The sequence below is a fragment of the Lacerta agilis genome, chromosome 8 (assembly GCF_009819535.1).
Source record: "Lacerta agilis isolate rLacAgi1 chromosome 8, rLacAgi1.pri, whole genome shotgun sequence".
NCBI lineage: Eukaryota > Metazoa > Chordata > Lepidosauria > Squamata > Lacertidae > Lacerta > Lacerta agilis.
In genome coordinates, this window is record NC_046319.1 from 14,505,137 (window position 1) to 14,529,436 (window position 24,300).

At 43.5% G+C, this 24,300-nt stretch overlaps 1 protein-coding gene across 13 annotated transcripts in view; it reads left to right on the forward strand.

Annotated features, from left to right (window-relative positions):
- Positions 1–24,300, forward strand: part of RERE (arginine-glutamic acid dipeptide repeats) — a 342,723-nt gene that overhangs the window by 71,049 nt on the left and 247,374 nt on the right. For 6 of the 13 annotated variants that reach the window (XM_033156258.1, XM_033156263.1, XM_033156267.1 and 3 more), the window contains exon 1: positions 5,604–6,258. The exons of 1 other annotated variant lie outside the window; for it this stretch is intronic. The gene's annotated coding sequence lies outside the window, so the exon portion shown is untranslated. Of the gene's footprint in view, positions 1–5,603; positions 6,259–24,300 lie in introns of those variants that run through there. 6 more of the 13 variants (XM_033156261.1, XM_033156264.1, XM_033156260.1 and 3 more) reach the window with 1 other exon arrangement.

The window sequence follows — 24,300 nt, forward strand, 5'->3', positions numbered from 1 at the left end:
GCAGGTGGGGAGGGGGAGATTATACTTGTGATTGCTCTCTTTATGTAAGAGAGCCCTCACTCCATTAAATACTCCCTGAAAGTAGAAAGAAAGCTCATAGGGTATTTTCTAATTGCAGGGAGGTTTTTCCACAGAAGAATAAGGTATGTATAGACCAGGCCTTGAATCTTGTAAAAGGCTGACCAGGCCTCTCATTGTGTCAGTGGACCAGTGGGAACTGTGAGAATGTGCCATAGAATAGGCTGAATGCGTTCCCATCACCTGCACATCACAAGTGAGGACTATTGATCACAGGCAAGCTGTCTTTCAGAGAAGCTTGCCTTACATTTACTGAGGTTTTTTGTTGAGGGACCCCTGATAAACTTCCAAGGAAGCCCCGGTTTGAAAACCACAGAGCAAACACGTCAAGCGTATGGAGTATTTAAGGTTATAGGTGGCTTTTCGGTCCTTGAAGCAATCTGTGTTCACCTGTTTAGGTTTCTCTCTCTCAAACACACACATTATCTTATTCAAAAATGCACTTTCTCTCTCTCTCCTCTCCTACAAATAGCAGGAGTTAATGACAGTGTGTCAAAGCTTTACTTTGAATTTCCCCAGCTTTTGTTGGTTTGTGTCACAACCTTAATGTTACTTAAACTAGGTATTCTATTTAATTATAATGCTTATAATAAAGTCAGATGTCAGCTCACTTGGCTGCATGCTTAGGCCTGTACAAGGCTGAGTGCTTTGCTTGTAACTGCATCCCTTGTCTCCTTTCATTATCTGTTAATGGTACTCAACATGACAGGGTTGTTTTGATAAATGGAGGCCGCACTGAAACGCGGCCTGGATTTCTTTCTGCTCAGGATTGGGAGTGGCCTTTACTCTGCATCAGGCAGTCATGCTGAATGTGTGAGCGTGCATGCAAGCATGCATGTGTTTAAGGGGTATTGCTGTTTAACCATAAGCACCCCAAGCTATTATATGATCTACCACTTTTGTCTGTTGTTGTTTTCTCCTATGATTTATTTCTTCTGTGATACTCTGAGGAATGTGGATCCTTTTTTTAAGTCAGGTTGCCCTTGCTTGCAGCTGGTTTAATTTTAAACTAATTTTAAGTGGAAATCTGTTCAAATCTTTGAAGAGTTGACTTACTTGCATTCATTTGTGTGTTAACCATTATCACCTGAGAGTAGATTCCTAATTCATTTGCCTCTTTTTGACTTTTGTGGCTGTGTACACACAATACACATTTAAAGCACACACACCACTCCAAGAATCCTAGAAACTGTAGTTTACCCACCTCAGACCTCCAATTCCCAGTATCCTTAACAAACCACAGTTCCCAGGCTTCTTTAGGGGTGTGTGTGTGCTTTAAATGCATAGTGTTCACATAGCCTTAGATGCACAAATGTCAATGCACATCATTGCTGAATCTAAAATAGTAATGGGTTCACATCTAAGTGCTACAGTGAGCCAGTTTTGTATAGCAGTTAAAATGCCAAACTAGGAAAACACTTTATTGAATTGAAATGTGAGTTCAGTTCCCTATTCAGGCATGAAGTTGTCTGGATAACCTTTGGCCGTCATGTATGATCTCTCAGCCTAACCTACCTCACCAGTTGTTGTTGAGGTAAATTGGGTGGTAGCACCATGTATGCCATCTTGAGCTATTTGCAGGAATTCAGGGTATAAATCTGCTGAGTCAGATTTGGTGCATGTGCTTCATACAGTGCTTGAGAGGCAGTTTGCAAGATCTGACACTATGACCATCTTGCATCTCCTCTGACAGTTCCGTTTTCTCTTTCTAGAACTGACATGGGGAGGCAATTTCAATTTTTGTTTGTTGGTTGAGTAAAGTTGTTTTCCCCCCTTGCTCCTAAGGCAGCCTACAGTTGAATCTGCATGTTGTAGCCCACAATAAAATATAAAACAAACAAAGAGGATATAGTAGATCAAATAACAAATCAGGGAGATTCATACCTTGACAGGCCAAATGCAACACCAGCAGAAGGGCCATCAGAAAAAGTAATGAGATGGACCTCTTTTGGCAAGGCATTCCAGTTTTCAACTGTGGCCACAGAAGTGCGATTTAGTAATATAATGTTGTTAAGAAACAATTCTGTGAGACTGTCTAGGGATGTCATGTATGCTGCTTTCTCATCCTTCTAAGCTTATTATCTGCTTTTCTATTGGAAATACAATGTTGTTTAAAAAGACTATAAGCTTATAATGCACCATTCCTCCATGTGCATCCCCTGTGTCTCTAGAACCTATGCAATGTTTCAGACACTTGAGCCAAGAGAAGGAAAGGAACATTGTAATATTAGGGAGTCATGAAGGTGCTGTAAGAAAATTAGAGCTCCCCCCCCCACTCACAAAGACCACCTCAAATACCTTGACCAAGATAACACAAGGGGCTGCATTCACACTGCTCCTTGATTACCAACTTGACTGCTGCAGTAGCTACTGGAAAAGCCTGTATTGGTATTTGAGCAAACATGGTTCTCTGCACCAGAAAGGGATCCTATAAATGTAGCATTCACCTCTTCTGGCTGATGTTTGGTCCAGTTTAGTTGTTACTGGAAATGGTCAATAATAGTTTCAAGCATTTCAGGGAAGCTAGTATTAAGATGGAGACACTTACAGGAGGACAGGTGGCAGGGTTGGTGTTCCTGATTGGAGATAGCTGAGTAGAGTATCCTTTGTTAAAAGCTGTCCCCTTTTATTCTGTAGTCTCTCTCAGGAAATGAGAGTGCAGTTTGGGGGGTGGATCCAGGCCCCTAAGGAATTATCTGAATGCTTTACCTTATTGTAGACAAATAGGGAAAGAACAAACTCACCACCTCCTGACATGCTCCACATTTTTCAAGATTCTCCTGAAGGGGGTGAAGTGCTGTATTGCCATGTGACTGTGACATTTGATGAGCCATTGTCACACTTAAGAAAGGTCATTCCTTAGTGCAGGGATGGGGAACTTGTGGCCCTTTCACAGTTGTTGGATTACAGCTCTCATCATCCCCTTGCCATGGTAGCTGGGGCTGATGAGAGTGAGTCCAGCAAAGGTACCCCCCCCTGCAATAGTAGCTTCAGCATTTCTGTTCCTACCTCAACTGTTTGGCTCATATCCGCCCGTCTTTTTTCTCATAATGAAGAAGGCTGGACTAAGGCATGCTACAGTCTTAGAGGTATGTGTGTGTCTATGTAGAAATGGTTAAGACTGAGATTCATTGCAGGAGAAATATACACGTTTCTGAGTACAACTGCAGAAGGCTTTTTCATTCATACCAGCCTGTTTTCTGCCATGCAGACTTATGATGATGCTGGTGATTGACGACACATTTTTTCACATAGCCTGAATATGTGTAAGACGGGGAGAGAATTCTCCTGGAATCGCTGGGAGGTAAACACTACATCAAGCCATGGCTGGAGCAATCTGTCCTTCCTGTGGCTTGCTGTGTGGCAGGCCACACTTGATTAAAAAATTGGAAGAGGGGCTAAATGAAATGTCGGCTTTTGTCGCTTGACTCTGGGATTGATTTTTTTTTGGCTCTGGCCAGTGCAGTTCCATCACTGAGCCTCTTGGTTATGAAGCTTATTTTCACTGAGCACATTCCCCTCTGATGGGCTCCCATTGAGAAGCTAATGTGCGGCGCTGATCTTTCAAGGGAGCCGTGCTTGCAGTACAAGCTGCCTTTCTGAGTGTATTGATCACAGGGCGGCCTTTCAGGGTGGCAAAGGGTGTTATACTTCATTAGCTGGGTTGGCGGTTTAGGCAGCTGCTTGTCGCTGGTGCAGAATAGATTAAAGCTTCAAGTACAGACCTTTAAAAGAAAAAAAAAATCTAGCAAAGGCCTTGAGAGTACAGCAGTCTAAATAAAATGCCAGCTGCTAAAGCAATAAATATACAATCAATAATAAGCAATAAATGTGAAACCTGGATATTTAGGCTAAATACTGAGCACTAGCTTAGGTGAATTGGTTGCTCCTGTAACCTACCAGCTGTCTGGGCATTTTGGGTGGAATTCAGTGGCATGTTCTCTTCCTTCCCATCCTCTTGGTATATCCTTATGGGAATTCTAAACGTGGAGAATAAGTGCAAAGATGAGTTTCAGATTATATTATCTGAAGATAATGTGTATCTGAAGAAGTGTGCATGCACACGAAAGCTCATACCAAGAACAAACTTAGTTGGTCTCTAAGGTGCTACTGGAAGGAATTTTTTATTTTATTTTGTTTTTCAGATTATAGTTATTTATGGTTATGGAACACAATGTTTATATGACATTTAGTGTGCAGAATCAGAAAATTACTTGGAGTTGGTGGGGGGACTTCAAAGCTAAGTTTTCCTCAGAGAAGACCCAGTGAAATTAGTTGACCAAACTTGCTCATGGGCATTAATTTCAATGAGCCTTTTCTGAACAGGTTTGGCATTTGAAATGACCCTGTGTAAAAGTGATCATGACACCCTTTTTAACCTTTTATGGATTTAAAAAACAGTACTGAGGTAGCATTAAACAGCTGAAGCTAAAAACCGCAATAAAAGAAAAGAGGACAGAGTTTTTAAATTATCTATTCCCACAGTGCTGCTGGTGGTCTACAAATCCTCCATTTTCTGGTTACCTGTGCATTGCAGTGTGAGGAATGCATTTTGTTTGTGGAAGCAGCTATAATTTTGGGGAGGGGCAAAACCATCATTGTATTTATTACTTCATAATAATTGCATTAATGAGTTTGGGAGGAGTGGTTGAAAGGTTTTTTGTTCCTGTGTTTTGTTTGAAAACGAAGCTGGCATAGGGTGTGTGGGTGCACCTGCATTAGTACATTTCACATTGCATTAGGTGTAGTTCTTCTCCAATGTAATGTTAAAAGGGAGCGTCCGCTGACAGATGGATATTTATTCTCCGTGCAAAAAGGGGGCCGGTGGTGTAGGTGGATTTTAACAAAATGGCTTACTGGTTGAATCAACTGCAACCCAATCCTTCTGTGTAGCCATGATGCCTCTAATGTGCCACTGAATTGGTATTTTTTGCCTTTCCCATCCTCAGCGTTATTTGTCCCGTTTTCTTTTCTCCCCCCGACCCCGCTGTTTTAAATACGCCTTTCACCTCTCTCCTTTTTAATCTGCGTCTCCTCCACGCCGTGTGAGTGTTTGATCTGCATTTGTGAGAACCGAAGGAAGGGGGGGGGGGAGAAGAGAGAGAGAAGGAGGAAGCTTGCTTTTGCATTAATATTCCTGGGCTGCTGCTGCATCTCGCTCGCGCTCGAATGTGAGCAGCGGCAGATCACTCGCGGGGATGCTTTGCCTCTTTAATATCTTGCTTGCAGATGCATTTTCTAGCTGACCACGCTATTAAAGAGCCGCCATCAATCACCCAGCCAGCTTCTCCCTGTTCCGGCTCGGATTGGGGCGGGGGGAGAGAAATCTAGGAAGGGAGGCAGGAGCTGTGCGCACTCGCTCGCATCGCCCAACATTGGCAAGGATGTCGAGCAGCCCGTGAGCCAAGGCATCCTACTGGCCCTGGTCAGCACAGAGCCCGGGGGGCTGGCTGGCTCTAAGTCGGTGGCCCCCGCCGGGCCGCCCGCCGTTTTGCACTGAGCCAGGCTGGTGGACTCCGCTCCGGGTTTTCCCGCGCGCCGCCGCTTGTTGTCTTTGGGAGGCTGTGCTTCTCTCTCCCTCTCCTGGTGTCTGGGTTGAAAGCAAAAGCGACTGGGTCACACAGAGGCATGTGGAGGTGGCTGCAACCGAGGAGCGGCAGCTAAGCGGGGCGGCTGGTGGATGTGCCGCCGAGGGGCCCGGGGAGCGCAGCCCGCCGCGCCAAGGCAGGGAGCTGCCGCCGCAGCCGCTTCCTCCAGTCGGGATCCTTCTCCGGCCCGGGCAATGCCGCCGTTGCTGCTTCTCCTCTTCTCGCCCGCACCACTGCCTGGCCCAGCAGCGGCGCTGCAGTGAAGCGGGGGCCTCCTTTTGTTCGCCAAGTGTATCTCTCTCTCTTTCTCCTCTGGCCCCCTTCTTTTCTTTCTCTCTTCCCCTCTCCTCCTCCTCCTTCCTTCCTCTTCCTCCCCCCCTCCCTCCTCCATGGGCATTGCATGTGGGATTGAACGCAGTAGCAGCAGCCCCCTCTTCCTTTCCTGCGTGCCCTGGAGAAGCAGCTCGAGGTCCGCCGGGGTCAGACTGAAACAGCTGCTGTGATTGCAGGCTGGTTGCCTTGGCCCCGCATCTCCAGGAATTCTCCTCCTCCTTGTTGTTCTTGCCGAGCGGAAAGTCCAAGGCTGGCTGGGGTGAGTGAGCCAGTGTGTGCCGCCTGGCCTGGGGGGTGGGGGTGGGCTTGCTAAAGCGGGTGGGGATAGTGGTCTGGCTGACTCGCACGCACATATCTTTTTGGGGGGAGAGGGTCCCCCCTCAAGACACTTACATCTTGGTTCCTTGTGTGAAGATGAGGCAACTTAATGTGCAGTTTGAGGTTGGGGTTCGCACCCCGAAGCGTGGGGTCATCTCCCTGGATTGCCTAAGTGATGTTTACATTGAAGGGCGTGTGTTTGTGTGTGAATGGGAGACAGAGAGATCACAATCAAGTTGAGTTTCCTCTAGAGTGTCGCTTCGGATTTCCCCAGCCTTGAGAGAGGAAAAAAAATAACTTTAGAACAACAACAAAAAAAACATATCACCAGCTGGGTAGATAAAACACTTGACTCCTTCCGCTTAATTTGTAATAGCTTAGAAATGCGGGAGGAGGAGGGGAGAGAAAATAATTTCAAGGAAACTTGGATCTGCTTGGTAGGTATTGTGTTAGCTATTATTGGCCCAGGGCACTGTTCCAGAACACTTTAAGGTTACAAGTCCCCCCCCCCCTTTTTGTCAGGGGATTTTAAAATTAGTTTTTTGTTTTTTTTACTTATGTACATTTCTGCTCCCACACAAGTTTAGCAACAACAACAAAAGGTTGTACTAAGCTAGGTGGAACTTCAAAAGCTTGCTAAGCTTTGTTGTTGTTTTAAAAAATCCAAGAGAAGTTTGCAGTGCAGGTTTTCTTGTTTTATTGGGGGGGGTAGAGGGGGATCTTTCACTCTACTTGCTGGAGTGTAGCAGAAGTGTGTACTGGAATGCCTTTTATGTTTTTTTTTAATTGGTGCCCAGCTCAGTCTAAAAGGCCCTTTTTATAATATTGACTCAACTTTGTTCTCAGTTGATGTGACAGGGAGACCCGCTCAACCACTTCTTGTTTCCCGAGACAGAAACCAGCTCTGCTTTTGTTCAGTACAATTGGGATTTTGTTTTCAGCTTTTCTGGAGGGCATGTGGCTTTGCCCTACATGGGGTGCTGTGCGTATGTGTGATTGGATGGCCTCCTTTCAGGCCATCCATGTGGGATTTTTTAATGATACATGAACCCAAATGGCAGTTGACAGGAGCCTTCCATCCACTTGCTCTGGGACTGAGCCCCATGGGCAGACAGGGAATCTAGAGAACTGGAGTGATTGTTTCTCTGTGAAGTCTTGTTTATCCTTTTGTTGTTGTTAACATGTTTCTGGTTTTTTTTAAATATTTAAATAGAGGACAAAAAGTAGGGTTAGAAATGCTATATTCTTCTGGTTGTGCATTTCTGGGAAAGAAGTTAATTTAAGCAGGATTGAAAGTCTTAGAAACTGAGGGGGACATAATTATAGTGTTAACGGCATTGATCTCTAGGCAATTAGTTCTAGGATTGCATCCAGCTCTGCAATTCTGGGTGGGGTGGGGGCTGAATTGCTGTTTAAAGGCAGTCCATACTTTTCAAAACAGCCCCTGTTGCCTAGTAAGAAATTACACTGCACAAATATCTTCTTCCTTTTTTTAATAAAAAGAAAAGATCTTTAACAACGGCTAGGGAATTAGGAGATTTCCATTTGGATCCTCCTCTCTTCTCTTTCCCCTCATGTAATTTAGGAGTGTGCTATTTGGTAACAAATCCCTGCGACCTGTGTGTGCGTCTTCAATCCAGGATTCTTCAGTGTTTATTGTTACTCTGCTTGGGCAGCCTCTGTGAGCTTGGCGGGCTGTTCTTCAAATGTTATTTGATCTGGCTGCAGGATAGAATTCACTAGGATTACACTGTGGGGTTTCTCTCTCTCTTCCACCCCCCTCCCTGTGGCTACTGAAAGTTGATGCATCAGCGTGTGCTGTTTAGTAGCATATTTTTAAGCTCTCAGACTGTGTGTGTGTGCATTCCCTTTTTTAAGCAGGATCCCTGAGAGGGAGGGCTGTTTAGAATTTGCCTTGTTCTGTGGTTAACATTTATGAATTGAGGCGAGGGCTGACGTAATCTCTCCCTCTTGCCACTTCCTTTGTGTGCTTTCTCCTAGTTTATAGCGTGGGGCTGCTCTCTCTCTCTCTCTGTGTGTGTGTGTGTGTGAGTGAGAGAAAGATTTTTAAAAAAAATTCAAACAGAGGCGGTTGTTTTCTCCCATGCTTCCCTAACCCCTCATTGTGTTGGTTATAACCAGTCCACTTGCTCCTTAAATTTATACATCATTTTTTTGAGGAAATGCTGGCAGGGTCCAGCGAATCCCTTGCATGGGATGTGGGTTAGCCTTTTTAATTTTAATTAATGTAACAATGTGTACAGCTGTTATGTCAGAATGTATTGACTCTTTGGTAATGTAGTGTGCCATACTCAGGAGGTTGCCTGAAATTGCTTGGTGGAGTTTGCTGACACTTCCTTTTCTCTCCCTCCTTTTAAATTCATGTGATGGGCGCTAGACAGGCTTTTGTTTCCTGTTGTTGGTAACTAATGGCATTTTGTGTGTTTTGGTTTGGCAGAGAGAAAGTGATGGAGGTGAAGGACAGGAAATATCTCTATCTCCCCCCTTTTTGGTAAACCTGTTTGCATAGTCATGTTTAGTGCTGTTCTAGCCACCTGGTCAGTGCCTAGGAAACTGGCATTTATTTATTTAGAGGATTTTTAACCATTCTTTTTAGCCAGAAAGGCTCCCAGAGTGGCTTACATTCACTCCCAGCTTGCAGGTTTACAATCTGAAACAAAACAAAAACACACACACAAGGGGAAAGGGACAAGGAGGGAAGAGGAGAAAAACCCAACCAACTCTGCCACCAATTCTTAAACAGTCATTCTTATAATAACCAGCTGGCATAGAAACAGTTGAGGGGTAAGGATGTGTCTTCCAGTAGCCAGTGGTCTGTTGTTCAGAGATGCATACTTGGGAAATTGTCAAGGCCCTGAGAAACACAACTGCCCAGACCACATCAGGATTTATTTATTTTTTAAGTCTAGGATATCTGGGTCTGGAAGCCTAAGTTGTGGGACAGTCTGTTGACACATGCCTTTCTATTGGGTTGTAGCCAACTCTTACTCAGAGGAGACTGGTTAATATTCATGGGTGCAAATTAGTCATGTTCATTAATTTCAGTGAGGCTGTTCTGAGTAGGACTAGCATCGGGTACAACCCACTGAATACACTGCAGAATAAAATGAAACCGGTTTGATATAGTGGATAGGAATTTGCCTGTGGAAAGCTTGGGTGCAAATTGCCTCTGAGCAGTGAAGGCCCACCCCCACCCCTGTGATTCCATAGTTATTGCCTTAGGTTCACCTAGTCTTGCACTCATTTCCCAGCCAGTTGACTCTGGGAAAGCTCATAGGAAAGGTAAGAGGGAGGTGGTATTCAGCATTGCCTTAGCCACATGGTGAAAAGCCATTGATAGCCTATTAGCTATTGGGAGAATGAAATGAAATATGGATCTATGCCAGTTTATGCCTCATCCTAGATTCTGAAAAGGTATTTTAAATGAAACTAAAGCTTTCTGCTCTTAAAAGATGTTTCTGATGAACCTTTTATTTAGATTTTTTTTAATGATGTGAACACAAAACCCACAATACGAGTGTGTGTTTTTTATTATAAAAAAATCATTGTATCCTGTTCTTACATGGAACCTCAGAGGGCCTCTCATTGGAAAGACTGATTAGTTCCGCACCTGCTTACCTTCAGCAATGCTGCAGCATCAGACACTGCTTCCAGTCCCTTTGCTTTGGGTCAGGACTCAATTGCTTCTAATATTCCTCTCTTGCATATTGCTGGTTCAGCAATATGCCTCAACCAGCAGCAAATGTTGCTGCTCTTTTGCATATTCTGGAAGCACCTCACTCAGTGGTGCGATGAAGGCATGTATGCTGTGGAAGAGATTGTTGGGGAATGGGTGAGCAACTGGCCAAACCTGCAAGGCTCAGCATGCATGAAATTTGTTTGTACATACAGCTAATAGGGTGCCTGATAAATTGGTAGTAAGCCATACAGTAGGAGAGGCAGGTGAATGTTTCGGTAGGGCAGTTCTGCAGAGAAATAATGAATGGCTTGAAGAAAACCTCACTATGAGGAGCAGAAAGTTTTGTCTATCTCACCCTTCCTACCCTATGTTGGTATAGGAAATAGAATTTGTGTCTGTGTGGGGAATGGAGCCACTTAGCAATGCAGGGAAGTGAATCAGGTTAAAATCTATAGCATAGACCACTCCTATAGGGCTTTTGCTGGGCACAGCTTCTGCTGCTTAATCTCAGGGCAGGTGTTGACTTACTGTGGTAACAGGTACTGCCATTGGATGAGACTCTTGGGGCAGAAGGCAAGCGAAGCCAGCACAAGGCAAAATGAATGACAGGCAGCGCCAGCTATTTCTACTTTACTCCCCATCTTTCTCCTTGCTGTGTTCTGTATAAAGTGGAGGAAGTTGACAACCCTCAGGACTGGATGCATTTAAGAAGGCAAGTAGATAGGAGCTGGCTGAGGTTGCTGTTGCAGTGCTCCATTCATCATAATGGGTCAGTCTCTTGGACATGGAGTGAAACTTGAAGAAAGTTGTGTGAAATGGTTGCAGTTAGTCACAGGAAGAAGCTGTCTTATAGCAGGTTGAATTTATTTGTCTACCTACCCCAGGGCTTTTTATTCTGACGGGCAGCAGCTCCTCAGGGTCTCTGACTAGAGTCTTTCCATCCATCCCCTGCTTCCTCAGCCTTTTAACTGGAGATACCAACAATTGAACTAGGGGCCTGCTGTATGTGATGCATGTGTGCTCTACTGTTGAGCTATATTGTGGTTGGACCTTTCCTGTTCATGTGTGGCTTATGCTGTTCTGCATGTTAGGCAGGGGCCAACATTTTGACTCCTTGATTATAAAAATATTTAAAAGAATGTGGAGCAGTGAAGCATGAAGAAGGGAGAGTTCAGCAATTTCTAGGGCAATCACAAGCCTGCAGTTGATCAGCCATGCACTTGGACCCTTGCTGGTAAAATGTAAGCTTGCAGTCAGCTCTTTGTATACCCGCTTTCCCCTCGAACGCAGTAAATAAGTACTGCATGTTTGACAAGCAGACTTCAAGCGAAATCCCTCCTGAGGGTGCCTTCTGCCTTGTTGACAGGTGTCTTCACTCTCTCCCCATCAGGTTATTTAGTGATAATGTAAAAATGCTGGCTAATAATAGTGTCGTCCTCAGGCCATATCTTGGTTGCAAACCCTGGCAAGAATTTAAAACAGATTCCCATCTATGGTGCAATGCCTGGGCAGACGGCTATCTTGTCAACTATGAAAATGAGCCAGAGGATAATTTGTGATATGCATATTTAGTAATCATGCTGCAAAATGGCTGTCGTGCCTGTATAGTCACTTTCACACCTGGTTTTTGTGGTGCAAGCTGTCAAGATTCAGGTATTGAAAGCATGGGGAAAAGAGTGTTAGTAGGGAGGCGAAATTAAATGTTTAGAAATGATTTAAAGGCAGGAACCTTTAAGTCCTCAGTTCATTTTTCAGCTCAGGTATGATACCTCTTTGGGGAGGGAGAGAAGGTATAGTTACAGGTAAGCCACTGCCTCTGTCTCAGCCTCCCCATGTGTAATGTGGGTACAATAAAGGCTTGTCCTGTCTTTTTGTTGTAAAGATCACAAAGAATTATATGCAAAATGCTTTGACCACAAAAGAAATGTGCTATATTGTGACTGCCTGACAATTGCAGGCAAGCTCCTTTCCCCTTCCCAACATTAACTTTGGCTTCAGGATACACATGTACCAATGCAAACAAGGTTCCCTAATAAGCCATAGTTTACAGATTCACTTCATATCAGGTTTTCAGTCTCTGGTTTACAAGATGGGTGTGGGGGCAAGTGCATGTTTCATGAGGCTGATTCCCACTTTGCAAACCATGATTTCCAGGACCCAGAAAGATGTCTGCATTAGTCTTTTTTGGTGTGTTTATTGGGTTGAAGGTTTGCTACGTTGCTATAGGAGAGAATTCTCAGTTTACCAGGAGGGTATGCTGGAAATGGGTTGAAACAGTATTACAACACAGGTATAGAATTTTATCCATCCTGTTCCCAAGAGTCACATATTTTCACTTTACAAATATTTTTCCTAGCAGATGAGATAAGTGTTCTCCCCCCCCCCTTTTAATTTCGACCTTGTGATGTACTGCAGGGACTCATAGTGTCAGGGAAAGGTGTGAATGGCTGATATAAATCTATTTTTCTTTTGCTCTTGCCAAGATAAGGTCTCAGTTTTTGTATAAAAGCTTCCCTGAAACGCCATGCTTGGGTTTGTGTTTGTTTCTATTATTAAGGACAACTTCTCATCTGACAGCAGGGAGAGAATCTTTTCTCTTCCCACCATTCGCAAAAGTATGGGGGAAATGAGAGCTGTAAATTCTACATTAGCAGCATGACTGCACACTTCCTCGAGGGGGAAGTAAGAGTGCAAATTTTCCCAGGAATGATTCATTGTGATTAGCTTCTTCTGTGAAAATGGTTATAATTTAGGTGCAACAACCTAAGGTTCTGTGCCAGACTTGGCTGCGTTGCAGTCTTAATTCCTAGAAGTTAGACATGGTTGCTGCTGTGCCCTCTTTCCTCCCCCCTCCAAAGTCTAGACACACTCTTCTACCAAAACTGAACATGAAAGGCCTCAAAGTTTTTCTTTAAGGTTGAGCTGCTGCAAAGGATGGCCACCTGTCTTCTGAAAGATTTTAGGTTTTTCTTGTTACCTTGCAGGAGATGGCCACAATCCAGAGAAAGCTAAAGGTCCCACATGTATCTTATTGCCTATGGTTTGTCTCCACTGGCCCATATGCAGTGGCACTTCCCTGTCTCACAGTGTCACAGCATTGGCTGCTTTTGAACATAACATAAGAAGAGCCTGTGGGATCAGGCCAGTGGCCCATCTGGTTCAGCATCCTATACTTGGTGGCCAACCAGATGCCAATGGGAAGCCTGCAAGCCAGGCCTAAGTGCAACAATGCTCTCATTTTCGATTCCCAACAACTGGTATTCAGAGGCATACTGCTCTGACAGTGGTGGTAGAACATAGCCCTCAGGGTCTCTATGAATTTGTCTATTCATCTTTTAAAGACATCCAAGTTGCTAGCCACCACTGCCTTCTGTGGAAGGAAATTCCCTGATTTAACTGTGCCTTGTGTGTGAATTAGCCTTTCCTTTTGTCTGTCCTGAATCTTCTAGCACTCAGCTTCGCTGGGAGTCGCCAAGTTCTAGGGTTCTGAGAGAGGAAATGAAACTTTCTCTCTGTCCACTTTCTCTTCACCATGCAGTTATTTCTGTAACGTCCCATTTTACTTGTCTTTTCTCTAAAGTAAAAAAAAAAAAGCTTCAAAGTTGTAACTTTTCCTCATAATTTCAGCTGCCCTTTTTTGAACCTTTCTCAATTCTGCTATATGCCTTTTGAGGAGAGGTGACCAGAACTGTATTTCAAGTGTGGTTGCACCATTCACTTTGAAACTGTCCTAGTCTGGGGTCTGAATGGACTGGAAATACTGAAGCGGAGAAGCTGAATAATCTCTTCAGGAGCTGAATACCCCTTTCTTGCTTAGTTTTAGGCTGTGGGAATACTCCTTAAGCCTTTGCTAGGGATCTGGTGCGTTAGGAAAGCAATTATGTCCCCCACCACATGAGGATGTATTGGGCCTTGTATGCAGCATGCTTTTTCTCACCCCCCCCCCCCAAAGACTGATTCTGTAACACTGAGGTGTGAACACTTGATTTTGTGATCCCTTTTGAGGTGCTGTATGCATTGGTGAAGTGGTGTGGCTGGAGAATATGATGTATGTCCCACCTCCTGCTTTCCTTAGGCTATTAGGCCTTCCATGCTGAATTTGAGCCCATGTATGTAAGTTCACTTTTGCAGGAGCCGGTCACTTGGGTTCCCTTGCCCAGAACTGATAACTTAACCTGGATTCAATTACGCTTTAACTGCCCCAGTGTACTCTAAGGCAGTACAATAATTGATTTAAAGAGGATGCACACCCACCCACCCCTGCCATCATTTGAGTGCATTCTTATGGATAAAGTGGGGATTGTAATGTGAATAAGGAGAAGCCCTGCTGGACCCAACTAAAAGTGCATCTAGCTGAGCATCCTGTTTCCATTACGTACCTTTGGGGCTTGAAGGCAGCAGCTCTCCCCTGTTTATTGTCTGTACCACCTTCTGAACATGGGGGCTCCATTTTGCTATCATAGCCCTTGATAAGCCCATCCCTTCATGAATTTGTCTTAATTGCTTTCTGCTCCATCTGTGGCTGTGAATTCCAGCGAGTCGTTATTGGGTATAGAGTGGAGGGGTGTGTTGTTGTTTAGCATTACCAGTAATTACTGTGGAGTGCAAATTATGATGCATTGAAGTGTCCAGCAAATCCAGCAACCTTTGGAAGTCCCTGTCCTACAGTCATTTATTTGCTTTGAGTTGAGCCAACTGATACTCTAAAGATGCCCCCCATCAAGATCAATGTGTAATTCTAATTCAATTTTCTTCTCTTGCAAGTGCAGGAGGAAAAAGATGGTTTTCTTCCTTCTTGAAATCTCAGGTTGGATGCAAGAACTCCTGATTTTATATTTACCCACAGCATGATGATTTCTGTGATTGCTCGTTTTTTAATATATTTTTTTAGCAAGCATGAATGCCCACAGCAGGTGGTTATGTTACAAGGCAGTATCAAGACAGTGCAAAGGAAGTGATTGAGGGAGAATGTAGGAGACTGTAAACCTTGAGCAGTCGAGGGAAAATCCCTCTCTTTAAATCTGGCAGTGCATTCCCTAGAGAACTTGCTTTTATAAGTAGTCAAAACATACTGTGTTTTGCTCGGTTTTCTCTTCCCTCGCCTGTGAAGCCTAGTGCAGGGGAGTTATGAGCAAGCCAAGGTTATTGGATCATTTGGAGGCTGATTACCTGTGCACTGTGTAATAAAGTAATTATGAATACTGTATGAAAATTGGCTGCAGTCTATTTCAACACATTATGGCTGTTTGCCTCTTTCTTAAAAAAAATACTTTTTGAGTGTGTTTTGCATATTCAAAGCATGTTGGTAGCCTCGCTTCGAATTGCACAGTTTAAAAGAGCATTTGTAAAAAACAAGAAAAGAGACAGCCATCTAGACAAGAGGTCTTCAACAGGTGAATTGGGACCCACTATTGGGTCTCAGCCAAATCTAAGACAGCAACATTGCCATCATACAAATACATTGTAGAAAATTAAGGAGTGGGTTCCCAAATGGATGTTTGGGTTAAAGGTGGGCCCTGGTTTTGAAAAGGTTGAAGACAACTGATCTAGACCTATCCACTTTCTGCAGCCTTGCAAAGTATTCATTGCCTTCTCACCCGTATGTACCGCTTAGGAGAAGAGAACCATATATAGGAACTATTTGTTCTAAGTCAAAGGCCATCACAGTTTGTAAATAAATAGAACACAGCATTCACAAGAACTTTGGTTCCATCTGCACTACATATTTAAAGCGGTATCATACTGCCTAAAATAGTCATGACTTCCCCCAAATAATCCTGGGAGCTTTAGTTTGTTATGAGTGCTGAGAGTTTTTTTCCTTCACAGGCCTACAATTCCCAAAGTGCTTTAACAATCAATCTCTCTTCCCAGGAAACTCTGGGAATTGTAGCTCACAAATTAAAATGACAGAAAGCCCAAGTGTGTGTCTTCATAGAGTTTTCTTTTTCTGGAGATTGGATTCCCATAAGCTGTTGCAGGTTCAGCTTTTACCATTTCTGCTTAGATAGTGCTTTCCATCAACACACAACACAAAATGCCAAATGTACACTGTTCTCCCAAGATGCTGCTTGCTATAGAAATTCCATGTCAAAGAGGAACACCCTTTAAAAGCTTGCACTATAAATAGGACAATTGGCATGTTCTTGCTGCTTGTGCAGCTGTGAATGTTTTGAATATAGTTGGGACCGGAGTCTGCTCTGGGGGATTGTTCATAATAATAATAATGATATCCCTGGCTGGCAAAACATTTAATGCACTGGAACATTTGGTCCTTCAAAACCCCTTCTAAGTAATGCACTGTTACTGATATGCATGAAGGAATGCCTTAGTCTGTTTGTCAAGCCCAGGTAAGAAGTGAAGAGCACGGGAAATGTGGCGTCTGTTGGGAGAATTTCACTTTTAATAAAAGCTCCTTTCTTTTCCTTACACATGAAATTGTTTACTGTTATTTCAGTTTAAAATTTGGAAATGGGGCCTGTAGGGGCTGGATCCGGTCCTTTCACAATCAGTTCACCATCCCTGAATATTGAAAAGGCTTTTTGTGAAAATATCCTATATTCCACTGAATTAAAGCAAGGATTTCTTTCGTGCTGCAGCATTCATTCTTGCTCAGGGGGGGAACAGCTCAGCAGTCAACACATGCTAGGAGTTAGCCAGTCTGTAGTGAATTACATCTGGGCCTGCAGATCTTAAATTTTATCTCATGGGAGAGGTTAAGCTGCTGGGGGTGGGGGGGAAACAGGCAGTGCTGAATAGGTTTAATTGGGTCCTGCATGCCTGCTTAATAGAAACCTGGTGATTTTGATTTTTGTTTGTTTGTTACTCAATTGGTTCTGCATCAGGTTTCATAGTCAAAGGGGAAACCCTCTGTCTTGGAGGAGGCAATCTATGACCATGGTTACATTTGCTCATGAGGAAAAAGACTTGAAAAGTATACATTGTATGATTTTTTGTGTGTGCATATGATATCCACATCCTAGTGCTACTTCCTTGAGTTGCATGTTGTCATTGGATCTCTCTCCCACCCCTCTATCAAGAAAATGAGTGGCTGAGATGCAAAGTTTGCCTGCAACTCCCTATTAACCTGAAAGTTTACAAGTAACTAGCCCACAAGCTTTTACTAGTCTTCCTGCCCATACAGGGTCTGCATACCGGTAAGTAATCTGGGGTCTAAAAGGGTTCAGGGATAAAATACTGCACTCTGTTAAAGTCTTGGTGCTAGACCAACATTCATCCAATACAGAGGTTCCCAAACTTACTTGGCCTACCACCCCCTTGTCAGAAAAAAGCCCCCCCCCCAATCTACCTTCTTTAAGCAAATGAACAGAAAAATGCATTGGAAATTTGCATTCCTTTATTTATCTATATTTCTACCCACATCCTACAACATAGTGAAGAAATACGTTGTAAATAAGACACCTTGAAGCTTGAAATTATAAAATGATTTATTAAAAGCAACTGTAGTAACATTCGCATTACACATAGAAAATTAAGTTGACGAAGGAGCAGGGCTGGTGCTGCAGCCCGCCAGCCATTGACCAAATACACAGGCAAGCTGCAATCCACTTTGGGGGCCTGGGTGAAGCCAAAAAGGGTTCACCCAAGCCTGGGAAAGCCCCTCGCCTCCAGCACGACCACCGGATCCAGGGGAGGCATTGTCACCGTCCCGCAATAGCACCCGATCTGGTGGTTAGTGTCATTACAAAACAGATGAAGCATGTACAAGTGGTTTTTCAAAGTTTTATTGCCTCCTTTATTTAGGCTTCCACCACCTTCTTATTTTAATTCAATAATTTTATTCAAATTATTTGCACAACCTTTCCAGCAGTTTGGCGACACCTAGGAGGGAGTATATAGGATGTCACTGGGCAATTGTTCAAAGAAAGATTTACTTTAAATCTATTCAGAACAAGGAATGCATATTGTTTTGAATAGTGTAGGTGTAATCATTTGTTATGTACATGGTGCATGACCCTTTTCCATTACCCTGATATTTGTGCTAGGGTTGTATATGATATGCTAGCTGGTTGAATAACCGTAATCTCTTTAAGAATCTCCTGCTAGCCCATTGATGATATTTCAGTGTTAGGAATCCATCTTATTAACAAGGGGGAGGGACTTCATGTTGTCTAGTCTCACATGATTGCTTTGGAGGGTTTTGTCGTTGAGAAATTGCTGCCGTCCTGAAGATACTAAATATGTTTTTTACTTTGATGCATGGCTTCAGTGTTCCTGCGTTTGCTTGTCTGGAACATTACCCTGTAATTATGAAGGCTGAGAGGATTTTCCTTCTAATCTATCACTTTACCGTCCTCCTTACAATTTTAATGATCCTCTATGTATTCTTTTATTTTAGTGCTTAATGGGATGAGGGCGGGATTGTATAGAAGAGAAGGGGAGGTGTGTCATGGGGTTACTCAGGCAAAAGTTTCCAGCACCATTTTTTGTCCTGACCCCCATTGAACTTCACTTGTTTGAGGTGTTTTGGACAAAGCTGTGGTTTTTGTGGTATGCTTGTAAGTGTCTGCTGTGCAATTCTGTTTGCCTGCGTAATAATTTGATAGTTATTTCTTCAAAAAAGGCCACAGATATTGGAAAAACCAGTAGTTCATGCTGCATTGGAGGGAAGTACTGGGGAAAGAGCTATGGCTCAGTACTAGAACCCATACTTGGCATGCGAAAGGTTCCAGGTTCAGTGCCTGGTATTTCCAGGAAGGACTGGGAAAGACCCTCTCGCTGAAATCATGGAGAGCTGCTGCTAGTCGAGTGTAGGCAGCCCTGAGCTAGTTGGATCAATGGTCTAAAGCAGGCTCGGGGAATCTGTGGGAGTCAAATGTTAGAATCCCAGATTTAGATTTAGAGCTTTTTGTGCTGCAGGTCTGGGACTCCCTGCATAGGAAGGCTCACATGGCACCCCCCTCCCCGCTTTACTTTACCTTTGGGCAGCAAGCAGAAGCACAGGAAGACCCCTACCAGATTAGACCAACATCCATCATCCTATTCCCTCCTGTGGGCAACTGGAAACGAGGGACCTTTGTGAAGCTAACAAGCCCCCCAGTACCTTATATACATAGGCATGTTACCTCTGATCCTGGGAGAAGCATATTCACATCTTGACTAATACCCTTTTCTGGCTTTACTCCACAATGAATTTGTCTCTTTCTTTTTAAATTCCTCTGAATTGGTGGTGATCACCACATCTTGTGGAAGCAAAGTCTATAGTTTAACCATGTGTTTTGATTGAAGTACTTCATTGTGTTTGGCCCGAACCTCTCACCATTCAGTTTCATTGGATGACCCCTTGGGGTTCCAGTATTATGCATAAGTAAATGTACATGCTTCTTTCTCTACTGTTCTCCATGCCATGCATCATTTTATACGCTCCTTAGTCCCCCTTTAAGGGACGTGGGTGGCGCTGTGGATTAAACCACAGAGCCTAGGGCTTGCCAATCAGAAGGTCGGCAGTTTGAATCCCCGTGATGGGGTGAGCTCCCATTGCTCGGTCCCAGCTCCTGCCCATCTAGCAGTTCGAAAGCACGTCAAAAATGCAAGTAGATAAATAGGTACCGCTCCGGCGGGAAGGTAAACGGCGTTTCCTTGCGTTGCTCTGGTTCGCCAGAAGCAGCTTAGTCATGCTGGCCACATGACCCGGAAGCTGTACGCCGGCTCCCTCGGCCAGTAACGTGAGATGAGCGCCACAACCCCAGAGTCGGACACGACTGGACCTAATGGTCAGGGGTCCCTTTACCTTTACCTAGTCCCCCTTTACATGCCTTTCCCCCTAAACTATAAAGCACAAATGTCTTACCGTGTTTCTCCTAAAATAAGACACTGTCTTATATTTTTTTCCCCTCAACAAAACACAGTATGGCTTATTTTCAGGGGATGTCTTATTTTAACCGCATCGCATCAGTACGCTGAATAGCCATGCCTCTCCAGGCTGTTTTAATGGGAGGTGCCGCATCACTATGGCTTATTTTCGGGGTATGGCTTATTTTCGGGGAACGACTTATATTTTGCAAATGCATAGAAATCCTGCTATGGCTTATTTTATGGCCATGTCTTATTTTAGGAGAAACACGGTACTTGCTTCAAAAGAGCATTTAATGGCATTAGACTCGTTAGTCTTATCATTTGCTGTGTTTGTTATTTCGTACATTGCATTTTATTGCTCAGAGATTTGCTAGAGAGGGGCATATAAACCCAATTTTTATTTTTAAATTTATTTTTGTATGCAGCAGGTGAGTCAGCGAGTGGCTGTTGACAATCCTGATTGAATGAGATACTGCACTTAAGAAATGAATGTAGGGGTTACTGCTGGAACAACAGAATAAAATATAAAACATATCAATTCCTTTTCACATTTTACTATAACACTTTTTTTAAAGTGCCATCTTCCATTGCTCCTTTATAAAAACTCCTAGCTGCTTTGCAGCATTTTGGAACCAAATGCCCAAGATAATGCCTGAGAAAAAGGGAAGAAACGCACACACATGCTCAGTTCTACTCTGAGGAATGTTTTTCTGTTGCCTCATGACAAAACACTGATTATGTAGCTCTGGAGGCAAGTTCAAAGGTTGTGCTTTGGGTAAGGAGGATTTGTTGTGTTTTTCAAATGCCAACTATTTATGGCCCCCTCCTCCTGTTAATGCAATAAAGGGAAGTGGTGGGTAATGCAGTGTGCAGCAGTTCTAAGGGCATTTTATGAAATCACGAAGAACATGTGGGTCTCTCCTCTGCAGCCTACAGTAAGAGGGAAGGGATCAAGTCTCCATTTCACACATGAATAATCAGCCTTAATCTCCCGATTACAAGAGCGCTACTGTACTAGGGAGGAGAGGGCTGGGGGGGGGGGTCTGACTGTTGCTCTGTCATTAACCGAAATAGGCTGCTCTTTGGAGAGAATGAACCCAACGTCTAAAATTAACGCCAGATCGTCTTCAACCATAAATCTTGTTAAGCACAATCTGTGTATGAAAGTATTTAAGGAGCAAGGGGCAGTGCAGAAGACGGTTCTTACCCAAGAAAGCTTTTTCAGTCGGAAGCTTCTGAGGCATAATGCTAGCAGCCCAGTTAAGTTACAATCCCCCCCCCCCCCCCCACTTTAAGGGCAGGGCATCAGGGCATTTGGAAACAGTGATGTGCCAGTTCCATAAAGCTGAACTTTATATATAAAAAAACAAGGGTAATCTGTTGTGGATTTTGGTTTGGAGAAAATGTCTTTCCACTAAATTCAAATTCTGCAGTAGCTATAGTATGCAAATAATATTATGCTTGACCTGCATAACCCCCCCCCCAATTTTTGAATTTGGTTTGTTCAAGGGAGTTGGCTTTTCTTTATGTAGAAAGTGTACATTTTGTTTTTTGATTAGGCTATGCTTAGGGGGATTGCAATGGAGAGTTTGGATTCTTGTGACCTTCCTACTTGAGCAGGCATTTTATTTTAGTATTTTAGATTCTTACGTTATTTCTGTATGTGGTAGTTTGCTCTTTGGCTGTTCTTGGGTTTTAACATACATTTTTGTATTTTTACAATTATAGCTATTTGTGTGGTGTGAATTAAGTTTTTACATCCCCTGAAATCTTCCATCAACTCCTCTGAATTGATAACCATGGGGCATAGATGTTTTATTCCTGGTGGGCATAAGAAGCAAAGTCTTTCATTAAGTATCAGAAAGTTTTAAAGAGGCCAAGCTAATTGTGGAACAAGGCCTCTATTTCAAGTGTCCTGAAGGCGCCCCCCCCTCGCTTTTTGTGGGTCATCCCAAAATAACTTTATCAAGTTTAAATTGAGACAGTTTAGATAGACACAAGGCATATTCTCTAGCTGAGGAAAACTGTTGCAAAGCCTTGGTTTAGGCTTTTTAGCCCCCCCCCCCCTTTTGAGATGAGATGTTTTCAGTTGTGTTTTTTTAAACCACCTAAATATATTGGGAATTATTAAGCTGTGCAAATATTTGAAGTTTTGGCACAGCACTAGGCGTGCCAAAGTCAAATATTTGCCATCGAAATTAAATCTTAGCCAAATGCTCCAACGCTTCAGTTGTCTCCCCTTAAAAGAGGTAGTGGCTGGAATTCTAGCTGTGGTTACTTCTTAAGATAGACCCTTTAGTGTTCTCTGGAAGGATCCAGCACATCATTGCTAATGTGAATATGAAGGAGAAAGCCTGATTCCTATAAATAACTTGGGTGGACAAATATTGATTTGTGGTATCCTGATGCCTTTGCTGGTAGCATGCAAAATTCAGCAAGAGGTTTGGTAGTACAAGCATGTATAAATAACTTCCTGCCATTATATTGAGCACTCTGACTTCCTTTTTGCCTGCAGCTTTCCCCCCCTTATGTACTCTGTTCTGGATTAGTTGGGCAGCTGCTTATAACTATGATCGGAAAAGCTTCTAAGTTTGTGTATGTGCTTCATTGTAAAAGGTCACCATGCTCCGTGGTTTTTTTTGGGGGGGGGGGCTAGATTACTTGCGTTATGGAAACCTTGAAAATCTATGGGCTCTGCAGACTGTCGCTTAAATTTGGGGTTTCTTTGGATACTGAGCAGTCCTAGTCCTGCTGAAGGGCGGGGACAGAGACAAGACCCCCCCCAGTGCTAGTTCCATTTTGTAAAAAGACCTTTAGAGTCACTGAATTATGCAGCAGAAAGTGCTGTTTTGATATAAATGCCCTGCAAACCATGGTTGGTAAAATACAGGGCCCTACCCAGGAATGTGCAAATCCTGACTCTACCCCTTTTCTTTGTTGTGCTCTAACCATGGTTTAATGTGGCCAACTGCACCAATGCTAGGCAGCCCACCAGATGCTCTGATTTCCAATCCCAGTTAATCCCAACAGGAGCTGTGGTGAGAACCAACCATGGTTAGGTTTGGGGCAGATAACAGTAAGCCATAGTCAAGGAGAAGGAGTGGCATTTGCTCTGAAAGGTGAAAGGGGAGGGTCGGAAACCAGGGTTTTCTGTGAATGGCTCCTTGCAGATGCTAGTCTTCAAAACTAAAGATAATCATGTGGCTATGCTGAACCTTGGGTGCTGAGAAACACGGGATTCCTCAAACTAACTATGCCTTAGAGTAGACCCAGTTAAATTAATGGACATGTTAGTCGTGTCTTAATTTCAGTGAGCCTACTTTGACTAGGACTAACATTGGAGGCATCCAGTTGCTTGAGCCAGTTTTGATCCTAAGCACTTGAAAAATTCAGCACTGCTAGTTTAGTTAGTAATGCTGTTAACTTAGTGTTTTCTGAGACAGAGGTTAGGCACTTCCGCTGGTTGTGCCTCATCCACTGAAGGGGGGGAAATCCCCTGCATGTCCCTGGTGAAGCCCTTTTAACTCTCCTCTTTTTACAAAGCTGTCTGACATCTTGAAATAGTGATGCACTTTCTTTTGCTTCAGACTGCATTCAATCCCCTTGGTAATTACCCTTGTAGCAACACCAGCCCTTTATAGATCATTCATTCTTCCAAACAAGGTTGTGGTTTTTCTTTTTTAAGGAGTCAAAGCTGTGCATTGTCTATAGCCTTGTTCTGATTAATATTTTGTGGTTTCGTTTGTTTATGTACTTAAATAGGGAAGGAGGGGGAGGAGGAAAAGCAGTATTCTCCCTTTATTTTGCAATTGTTTCCTCCTGTTCCTGCGTATGATGGTGTCAGAAGTAACCAAGGCACATTCTTTGTACTAATTGGAATAGTAAAACACAGGGCTGGGGAAGGAAAGGAACCTCAGGCATCTGGTTGCCCTGGTGCCAAACATACGAAGCTGGTATCTGGTGTGTGTGTGCACGTGCACGCGCACACACACACACACACACACACACTCTCTCTCTCTCTATATATATATATAAACACGGTTTTCCTACCTGGAATACAGTACTTTCTGAAAATTGGCACATTTCTTGTTTGCTTCTCTTTCACACTTGTTTGAACAGTGCTCCTGTGGAAATTTCAATTGAAACATTTTTGTTTTTACTTGTGATTGTTTTTTTAAGATTGCTTTACCTCCCTGCCCACCCCTCTATTCTGATGCAAACCTTGTGTTTTCAGGAAGGAGCAGACTGATGATCGTACCCCAACTGCCATTTCACGTAGCCCATCTGTCTAACAGACCCCTCAACTCTGAGTGATGACATAATATCCCCTGAGTCAGAGCAGATCAGTGTGAAGGCGGATCTTGCCAGAGGAGAATGTTGCTAGGGTGTGTGTGTAATGGTGACTATGACTAAAATAACTAGCTGGCTGGCTGGCTGGCTGGCTGGCTGGCTGGCTAACTAACTAACAGC